Source organism: Mus caroli, unplaced genomic scaffold (assembly GCF_978045245.1).
Source record: "Mus caroli unplaced genomic scaffold, Mus_caroli_1 scaffold_5, whole genome shotgun sequence".
In the NCBI taxonomy this organism is placed as follows: domain Eukaryota; kingdom Metazoa; phylum Chordata; class Mammalia; order Rodentia; family Muridae; genus Mus; species Mus caroli.
The window spans coordinates 129,028,193-129,038,949 of NW_028227260.1; the positions used below are offsets into that span (position 1 = coordinate 129,028,193).

Here is a 10,757-nt window from a genome sequence, read left to right on the forward strand (position 1 = left end):
GTAAAGTAGTCAGTCCTGTGCAAAGACAAAACAACAAGAAGAAGTTAGAAATCCTGATGGCAAAGATCAAACTTGCCCCTAATCATCAGGAAGTAGTCTGCCAATGACACCACTCTCTCTCCCTTCTATCCTTTCTTCTTTCTCTTTTATTTAGTGTTAGGGGGTTGGAAAGGTAGACAAGGAGTGTAGATGGGTGGGAGAAAGAGGAACCCACACAGTAGCCAAACGCCAGGCTACACAGAATTGGTAATTCTGAATGAATAGTATGTAAGTCTTATAGGACCAACTTTTTTCATATTTAAAAGTGCTTAAGAGACTAGACAGATGGCTATTGTCAGGGGCCATAGCTTTGGGTGTGGACAAAAGTAGGAAGCTCATTGGGGCTTTCTGCCTGCAGGACTATCTAAAAATGTGAATTCCAAGTTAAGGGAAAGAGCCTGCCTCAAAGACATAAGGCAAAGTGTGATACAAAAGAACACCTGGCCTCCTTCTCTGGCCTCCACATGCTCACCAGTGTAAATACTTGTGCATGACACATACACACAAATATACACATACGTACATACTACAAAGTTACATGGCACTTTGTTGAGCAGTGATCCATTTCATTTGTCATTTTAACATGTGTATTTATTGCTTGGTTGGTTGATTTACTTTTTTATTCTTTTTGAGACAGTACCTCATTATGTACCACAAGCTGACCACCGAACTCACTATATAACCCAGGATGGCCTCAAAGTCATACTCATGATCATGCCTCAAGCTCCCAAATGCTAAAATCACAGAAATCTGCCCCTTGCTCTTATAGTTACCATTTTCAGTGAGGCCTACAGTGGTAGATGTTCAAAAGAATGTCAGAGGGGTAGGAAAACAACAGTCATCAACCAAAAGAAAGACTGTGGATGCACTACTACATTCAAGACACTATAGTAGATACTGTTTTAAAACATTAGTCCTTGCCCAGTGCAGGCTAACAATATAGATGAAGGAATGCCGAAGTGGAATCTGAAAGGGTCACTGGCTGGAGCAGAGTTCTGTTAAGAGAGAAGTATAAATATTGGAAACAGGCTGGAGCCAAATTGCAGAGAATGCCAGACTGAAAAATCTGGCCTTCCTCCTAAGGACAACAGGAAGCTATTTATGGCTTCTGAGTCAGGGAAAGAAAATGAACTAAAACTGATTAGCTAAATAGTACAATTTGTTTAGGCAAATCTACCTTCATCATGAACTTGGCTTATACCTATATATTTCTGTTCCTTCGATTTCCCACATCTGAACATGGCCCATAGAAGTTTCCAGCATTGTGGACACTGGCCACTTTCCAAGCAGCCTCTTCCTTGTGCATATTCAGCCTATGTCCCTTTCCCACCTTGTGTTCACAACTTGTCTCAGTCTTGCTGACTCAGCAAGCAATAAATAAGGTTCCCATAATGTTTTTGAAATGAAGCTGTTGGGCTCTGAAACTGATTTCCTTTGTAATAATCAAACCCCAATTGCTGCAAGGATCACTGACCTGAGGTGGAAAACATGAATATTCAACTAAGTGACATATGAAGAGGTACAGGAATGTATGACCTGTGTATATATAAGGCAACAATATTACTCTCTGTATACTGAACGAAAAGTTAATGGAGGTAGCACTGCTGGACAGTGGTAAGTAATTGTGAGAACACCTCTTTAAAGTTGCTGAATTACAGTAGACTTTGTCTCTGTCATTTGCCATCCTCTAATCTAGTCATGTTACTCCCCTACTTAAACCTCTGTGCTGCCTCTACCCTGCCTATGAGACAATGACCACATTTAGTAACAATTCTATTAACTTGCCATAGGATACCTTTCTAAATTCCTCTTCTGGATCCCTCTGTCACATTCCTTGTAGAATACATATAGCATCAAACCTTTACTACAACTTTCCACGTTTATCCAAAAGTCTTTTCATGTGTTGGTCTTCCTGCTAAGACCCTCTGCTAGCCACTTCTTTATCTACCTAGAATATAGGCAACCCCCATTCATTCCTTAAGGTGCAGCAAAGTCAAAGCTTTCATCTACAGGCTGCCCGTACCCAGCAGTAATTCCTTTCACTGTGTTCCTAGGAGGCTAGGAGATCTTGTGAATACCTTTCTTTATATATATATATATATATATAATTATTTCTTTAAGTTCTGGCTCCCCGATAGACTGTGAGCTCATTAGGACTATATATAATTCCATATTACATTTCCAGTGCTTAGCATGAGGTCCAGACCTTTCTAAGTGATCAAATGTGTATCAAATGAATGACTCTAAATACCAGAAGTTCCTTGATTTCAAATACAGCAGATTTTAAAAAATAAATCCTTGTTTGTAGAGAAGGAAGTGGGTCTTACTGTGGCATTTTCATACATATATCATATTACACTTTGTTCTTCTTTGCTCCTTAGCTATCTTCTTCCCCCATTTCTGGCCAGTCCCCTTCCTGACAACCCCTTTCTGTTTTCATGACACACTCATTCCATTGTTCCCGGCATTTCCTGAAAGGTGAATGTTAGAATATCATGTGAAGGGTATCTGAGGACACAACTAAGGAAGAAACAATAGGAAGACATATCATGAAGTCTTCCTGTAGAATAGTTTCCATCCCAGGAAATTCTTCTTGGCAATTGTTGTTGCTAAAAAGAGCAGCTGGAGCAGATGAGAAGGGGCCTTACCAGGGGGTTCTCCATCTTTGTTTTTCACAGTACACCACAGAAGCAATACTGTTTATACAACCTTCTCCATATAATACTTTAGTTTTTCTGAATTACAGCCAAACTTTCACTTGTGATCTGCCTACCAAACCTTTCGACAGCCCTGTTAATGGATAATCATTGAATGCTCTCCAATTTTTATTCTCACCTATCATTTTGATGCCAAGAGCACTATTTTTTTTAAGAGACCAGTAAACAAAACATCACAAAGAGGAAGCAAACAGAGCTTTAAAAGTCTTTGTTCATCAGACATCATCAATGCACTTCACTACCTCTCCACTTTACAATGTTTTATATGTTGTTATCAGTAAAGTTTAAAGAAGGAAAATTAAGACCAGCTCAACGTCAAACTTTGTACACACACACACACACACACACACACACACACACACACACACACACAAAACCAACCAAACAAACAAACAAACAAAAAACCAGGAACAAACATAAGCTGAAGCCTATAAATCTTCGGCTATTGATCAGGTGACTTCTGAAAAGTCCACATCAGGGCTGCTTCTTAAAAGCTGGCACAAAACAATTATCTTTATCCTTTTCTTTAGACAAAACTAAAGTGTTTTGCTGAACTTAGAAAAACAACTGAGTCTGTTTTGATCTCCAAAAATGTCAAACAGGTAAACACTTTGCTTTTTTTTTTGTACATATAAATCTAAGGGCCAAACCTCGCTTGAGGAAGATTTAAGAGACATAAAATTTGTCTGAGGTGTCTGCCAAATCTTTGCAGCAGAGACAGAAACCCTGGAAAAGCTGACACAATCATAATTCTCACATCACTGGCAAGCTTGTACTGGGCTGGCGCTGCAGAAACCCTCCCTTTCTTAGGTAATACTGTTTACAAACAGACAAGTATATCGTTTGCTTATCAGCTAGCTGCTGACTTACTTCTGCCTAGTTATTCCACAGAGGGAAAAGGGGGGAAAGAAAAGTACACTCTTTCTGGCACACAGTCCAATTTTCAGCTGGATGGATTTATACTGAGAGGTTGGACTTGCTTATTAAGTGTCCTCTTCCTTTCAGTAGCTCTTGAAGTTCATTCACTAATCTCTCTCTGTGTCTCTCTGTATGTCTCTGTCTGTCTGTCTGCCTGTCTCTCTCTGTGTCTCTGTCTCTCTCTCTCTCTCTGTCTCTCTACACACACACACACACACACACACACACACACACAAAACCTCCGAGGCATCAAAATGAGTATTTATGAGTATCTGGTATAAAGCCTAGAACAGTAATTCCACATAATAAGCCTGCAATAATTCACTGAATAATTTGAAACCTTAACTGTAATTTCAATGTTGAACTGGAGAATTACAGATTCTTTTTTTATTAGTACAAAGGCATATTAATTGTAAAACTAATGGTCTTAAAAGGGATATCATAGTCTATGCAAAGTAATATTATTTCATTCCCAGATGATTTATGCTCATAACTTCTGTCCTCTAAAGATCATCCATTTTTGCGCAATGGTTATTATTTTGTACGGAAAATGAAGGAAAGATAATGCTGCAGGATACTAAGTGACTATATGACAACCAATATACTTTTGTAGAGAAAAATTCGATACCCGACATTCATGTAATTGTATGTCTTTATAGTAATCCCCATATATATGTCTAAGATCACTTAACACAAGAATATAGTGCATGCATGGGCTATATTCTGTAAATAGGAGTAACTGTAGAAACCAATCAATGTCTTCCCTGGGGATACATCACTAAAAATGTATTTATATTGCATTTAAAAGTAAATTGACCAATGATATTGGGCCCATGGCATGCATTCCTCCTTGTAGACTCAATTTTATCCTGATTTTCTCTAGTTTTTTATCAGCAACCCAGTTCCCCCAAACACAGAATTCCAAGGAAGAAAAAAAAAGAAAACAGAGAAATTGGAGCTAGTCCACTTCCCTTGTCTGAAGTGTTGTGCAAGTAAGGAAAGGTTTCTATACATTAACACAACACAAAGCACTATGTGCTAAAACCACATCAGTTTTGGACTGTTCTTGTTATGCTATGATCACATACAACTTGCCAGAGGGAATGTAAGAAGTAAGACACAAATCTTAGCATTTGTGGCAAACCCCTAGACAGAGTGACAACGACCAACAGGTGATTTCAGGAAAATGCAAAACACTAAACCACCGAAGGGGGTTGATGGCTCTTCTTAACAGAGTTCCTTATGAGAACTTTGCTTCTATCATTTATTTAAATTAATCTTCATCTGTAAAATAGTAATATTTTTTTCCGAGACAGGGTTTTACTGTGTAGCTCCAGCTGGCCTGGGACTTAGTATATACATTAGGCTGTCCTCAAACTCACGTAACTCTGCCTCTGCTGGCCAGCTTAAAATAGTCATAACTATTGAATGTACTTAATATGCTGTTCTGAGGATAAAATATCCGTAGTTTGTGTGTTATAAAAACAGTTAGCCTATATAATCCACATCAACATTTGGTCAACTATAAAATTTCACATCTGCCTGCCAGTAGCCTACAGTTCCAAGAACAAATAAGTTCTATGAGGTAAAATTGATGCTAGTGGGGGTGATTTACAAAGCTTTCATCAGTCAGCCTAAAAAACTTTGGATATTATCCTAAAGATGGTGGGCAGCCTTTGAACTATTTATATGGCGGCTGAATAGCGTCAGAGTTGTGATTTATAAAACATCTTTTATATGTAAAACAGATGGGAAAGAAGTTGGTCTAGAGGTAGTAGAAATCCAGTATTACGAAATTATTTAAAACTAATAAACAAATGTTTCTCTGTAAAATTAGGATAATAAATATATACAACAGACAAAAAGGACAAGTCATATGTAATCTTATCATTTATGGCAAACCCCTATTTGTATATATTTAATAATGCAGCAATTCTCCTGTGTGTACATACACAGACTTATGTGCCATGTGAAAGTTAAGTAAACCTTTAAGTTGGAATATTTTACACTCTACTGGGAGTTGTATGGCCTGAAAAAGATAACAAACATGTCTACAATGTTAAAAAGTGAAAGTATGAGTGTTTTAACTGTTAGGTTCAGCAAAAGTAACAAATGTGGGGAAACTGCAGTATCTGTCAATTTACCTTTTTCCGTACTTTTGAATTTCCTGCATTACCAAGCTCCACAGTTGGATTCTTGGGGATGTTGGTATGGTTTTCCATACAATAACCACTTCTTAGATGTCTATTGTCCCAGGTGCACTTTCTAAGTGTATAGAGACAACCAAGATAGGGATGGTCCCTGCCCTCAGGAGTTTACAACCAACGGAGAAAGCAACATCCAGAGAATGATACTACAGCACGAGCTGCTGTAGACTAGAAGTAGTATGGGCCCTACAGCAGGGAGAACACTAACCCTGCCTTGTGTGTGCATTCATGCAAATGTGGATTGTTTCTTGGAAAGGCTTCCCAGAGATGGTCATATGTCAACTGAATTTTGAAGAGTCTCAGTAGCACTCAGTGAGGTAAGAAGTGTGGTTTTGCATAACCCAAATCCACTCTCCTGAAAGGTAACCATCACCCGGCTGTTACCTTAATGCACGAAATAACATGCTCTGGCAATATTATGCTCATCATAAAAGATAAAGAGCAAGCAAGTAGTAACACTAATAGAATAATATTTACATGTACCAATTCCTCCTAATTCTAACTAATAAGTATCTCCACTCTGTCCTTTCCCCTGTCACCTTAAAAATGTGAAAATGTGCTAGTGATGCACCCTTCCTGAAAATGTCGAGTTATTTTCTATTTCCTACTGGATTCCTTACATCTAATTACATGAGGTTATAACTTGGTGATGCTGAACATTGTCATACTCTTACTGAATATTTGTCCTTAGATCAACTTAAGACTATGCAACCTTAGGTTTGATGAACTAATCCAGATGTTTTTTTCTGATACATTCAAGTATGCAACAAATGAACTTTTAAATGTGTGTGAGAGCACCACATAACTACCACTGGTCTATGTACCCCATTTGGACAGCCAATGGGCCTGTGTATTCATATTTAGCACCATTACAGCTGATTCTTCAAAAATCATGCTCAAAATGCTGTAGTGTGCTTTGCTTGGACCTTCCTTAGCCTAGACATCTGTACCCAGCTGTGACGAACTATTCACACTCCACTCCTATAGAGACACACATCGTTCAGAGTGATTCCTTTATCTCTAATGGCTCCTCTCTACCCTTCTTTGCCCTGCAAACTCCTTATTCCCTCAAGGCCTGTCTATCATGTCACCTCCTCACAAAAGACATTTCCATAACCCCCTCCTCTGATTAGCTACTCTTTCCTCACCATACCACAATTCTGTCTACCTGTTTCCATTCTCCTACAATCTTCTACTCCATGGTACCTCACAACTGTGGTCACCTAGCTCCCCTAAATCCAGTGAGGGTTCAGGCCTTGTATTTGATTGTATCTTCTTGTATTTCATGTGTACTCAGGTCCCAGAGGACATCTAGTAACCTGGGTCCCCTTGAAAAAGCTGAAATGAAATAAAACCCAAAGAACTGTCTACACCCAAATGATGTAAAGGTTGGACATAATTTTTTTGTATAGAATCATCTAATTTAGAAAAAGATACATTGACTATAATTTTGGCAGGCATAATCAACTATGGTTATAACAGTTAATCTAATTTGGTATTGGCAACGACTTTACAGCAGACACACTCTGACACAAAAATCCAAATGACTCATTTGGGTTTCTTCCAGGATAAACAATTGTACCTTAAAGTAATCTTTCCTTGCCACAGTTGGAAAATCATGAACAAAAACACACATCAGAACTAGGAAACCGTGGGCGAAGAGCATGGGCATTCAAGTCAGAAGTTTGTACACCAAAACTCCACCTCGATTATCTCTAATCTATTTGTCTTTAGATATTTGCTTAAAATACCCAGTTTAGTTTCTTCTTCTAGAGAAATAGTGGAAATAATAGTACATAAAAGACTCTCAGACAGTGTCACAAAGTGCTTATGATTCTTGGACATTATGTGGGCTCAATAAATCGGAGTCATTATTGTCTTCTAATCAGATGGTTACAATTCAGGTAATCTGCTACACAAGGACAGCAAACTCATTTCTTATTATGTTTATGGCACTTTGCTTTCTAATTGACAGATACAGGTTGTGGCGAAGATTAGCTACAAATAAAACATCTACAAGACAAAAGTTTCTCCTTATATTTAAATTAAACTCACACCTGGAACATACCACCATACTTCTTTGTGTTCTCCAAGAATTGATCTCAAATCAGGTTCCCCTAGGATGAAAAGGAAAATCACCCAGTCTTAATTTTTTTGTCCTTAATTTTATTCAATACAGAATAAATTCAAACTTTGCATATTCTTCTACCTGTCATGTCACTATGATCTCCCAATATTATCCTAGTATTATCTCTCAATATATCCCTGCTGATACCTCTTCTAGAACCATGTGTGCCTCTGTCATACACTCCTCCCTTTCCTGTACCCCACATCTTATTCTCCAAGTCCTGCATCATCAAGAAGCATTTTCTTCCTCTTATGCTCCCTTTGAATCTCTTTTATTCCACTGGAGCCCAAATGAAAGGTAACCTCCTCCACAAAGCATACTAGGATTGTTCTAAGGAAAGAGTAAGTTTCAAGACTTCAGGAAGCTCTGAGTTAGGCTAGAACTTTTACAAAGCAGCCTCTCAATCCTATCTATATGTCCTTCCACTAAACCCGGAACACTTTTTGCTCAATTTATAATATGTAATAATTAATGCAATGTGTTTCACAGTGTATATTGTGTTTCAGAGACGGTGTGCCCATTAAGTGTCTGTGAATATTGGTGTTAATCAGACTTTGCTGGAAGCCCTTAATATGCTCCAGGTTTTTAAATGGTCCAATTTGCCTTCTACCCTCACCCAAACACTGTACTGAACCTTAATTGTGTATTTCTCAAAAGTAAGATTCCTTTTTTTCTGCTCCCTATCCGTTCTGGAAATTGAAGAACACCTTTTCCACTCCAATGACTAGTTGAAAAAGGCCAGTAAAAAGAGATGAGCCAAGAGAAAGAGATAGATAGATAGAGAGAGAGAACCTCATTATCAGGAAGCAGAAAAGGAAATTGACAGAAAATCAAGCCCTGGGTTTAGCAAGGAATTTCCACTGGCCTAGAGGAAACGGGGGTGCAGGGTGGGGTCGAGTGGGGTTTGTGTGTGTACTTGCAGTGGTAGGTGCTCAGAGCTGAGCAACAAATTAAAGGGGGGGGGGCAGAGCACCCAACTCCTGCTGTGAAGGGGAATCCAGATGCCACTTATTGGAGGCTCTCTCATCCTAAGAAGGAGCCTATGCTGGGTGGTGGGAGAGGGGCGGGTGGAGGTAGGAAATAAGAGAAGAGTTGGGAGGAGGGGGAACGTGCTTGTGTTTTGGATGCTCAGGCAACTGGTGCCTGCTCCCCAACTCCAGTCAAGGCACCCACCACCCATGAAGAAGCGGGCTGGGCGGAGTTAGGCGCCAAAGACGGTGGCCCCGGAAGCACCCTCCTCCCTAGACCCCCTCGGTCCCACAGTCCCCGGCCACTGCCACTCGGGCTTTCTGCCTCGCTGACCTCCAGCTCCCCGGCTACCGAAGCGCTACTCCTTAAACAGCCGCGGAAAATCGGACCCGCTCGGAAGTTCCTGGACCCGGAGTGCCCTCAGGGTCGGGTGTGTCCCACAACTGTCTTCCCAACTGTGCACCTTCCACTAGATGGCCTAGGCCAGGCAATGGGGCCCAATAGCTGGACTCTAACCTACAAGGTGACTATTGAAGCCTCCCCCATTGGCTAGGGCATCAGAGAACCGCGAGGCCCGAGCATGTGGCCTTATGGGAAATGTAGTTTGAGGTCACTGGAAACTGTTATTCCTCAGAACTATCCAATATTTGCTTATGTAGAGATACTCAAGGGATGCTAGAGGATTCTGGGAGATGAAGTCAAAATGCTTTCTTCTAGATACCCACAATTCCTCTCACACCAAGCTTCGGAAAACCCTGAGTTGAAATGCAGGACAGTGTTATGGGTATTGTAGTTTAGTGTGCAAGGACCCTCAAGCTTAGGTATACAGAGCTTGTAGAGACAGATTAAAGTTCGAGATTCTTTTTAATACTAGAAAAATATTTATGTTTTGAGAAAGAATGTTTGCATTGCATTATAATTTGACATTTTCATTTGAAGTCTGAATATGGTTGATTTTTTTTAAAGGCAGAATGCTGCTATCTAGCCCAGAACTGGCTTTGAATTAAGAATCCTAATTAATCCTGCCTAAGCCTCTTCAGATGCATAATCAAACACATGTGCTATGAACATATAATTTTTGTTTTGCTAAGATTAAAATTTTAATTAAAATATACCTTGTAAAAGTTTGCCTTTTATTAGAGTCATTAGAAAACTAGGTACTTCTAATTGGGAGTTATGTTTTCCTTTAGGACTTGTCATAATTAAATAAATAAATGTGATGTGGAGATACCAAAAGAAATCTACTAAATAGGTAGGCAGTTAAGCTGTATTCTTGTAGTGAAGATTGATGGCTGTGCCATATACTAGTATAATGCTATAGCTCATAACAGATGCACAATACAACTAGAAAAATATCTTACATATCTTCAAGAAAACATCTTTTAAGTAAAACTATGTAACAAGAGACCAGTAAATAAATGGGTGGATAAACACCAGTAGACCCAACTTCATAAAAGACACATTAGATCTAAAAACACATACTAATGCAAGCACATCTAAAGTAGGTGACCTTAAAACCCCACTTCCACCAATAGGCAGGATGAAAACTAAACAGAGAAATTCTAGAGTTTACACAACATCAAAAATCAAATAGACTGAACAGACATCTACAGAAATTACACTCAGACACTAAAGAGTACATATTCTTCTCATCAGCCCATGGAAACTTCTGCAAAATTAACATGTTAGGACACAAATCAAGACTGAACAAAGAAAGAAAAGAAAATTTGCAATAATATCCTGCATTTTATTGAACCACAGTGGAATAGGTGTAGATAT

At 39.1% G+C, this 10,757-nt stretch overlaps 1 protein-coding gene across 5 annotated transcripts in view; it reads right to left on the minus strand.

The window, feature by feature from the left end:
* The window catches only part of Enox2 (ecto-NOX disulfide-thiol exchanger 2), a 291,296-nt gene extending 281,844 nt beyond the window's left edge, over nucleotides 1-9,452 (minus strand). For 3 of the 5 annotated variants that reach the window (XM_029472963.2, XM_029472961.2, XM_085838206.1), the window contains exons 1-2: nucleotides 9,312-9,452; nucleotides 7,939-7,998 (exon numbers count right to left, since the gene is read on the minus strand). The gene's annotated coding sequence lies outside the window, so the exon portion shown is untranslated. The remainder of the gene's footprint in view (nucleotides 1-7,938; nucleotides 7,999-9,311) is intronic. The other 2 variants (XM_029472964.2, XM_029472962.2) reach the window with 1 other exon arrangement.
* Between the last annotated feature and the right edge of the window lie 1,305 nt (nucleotides 9,453-10,757).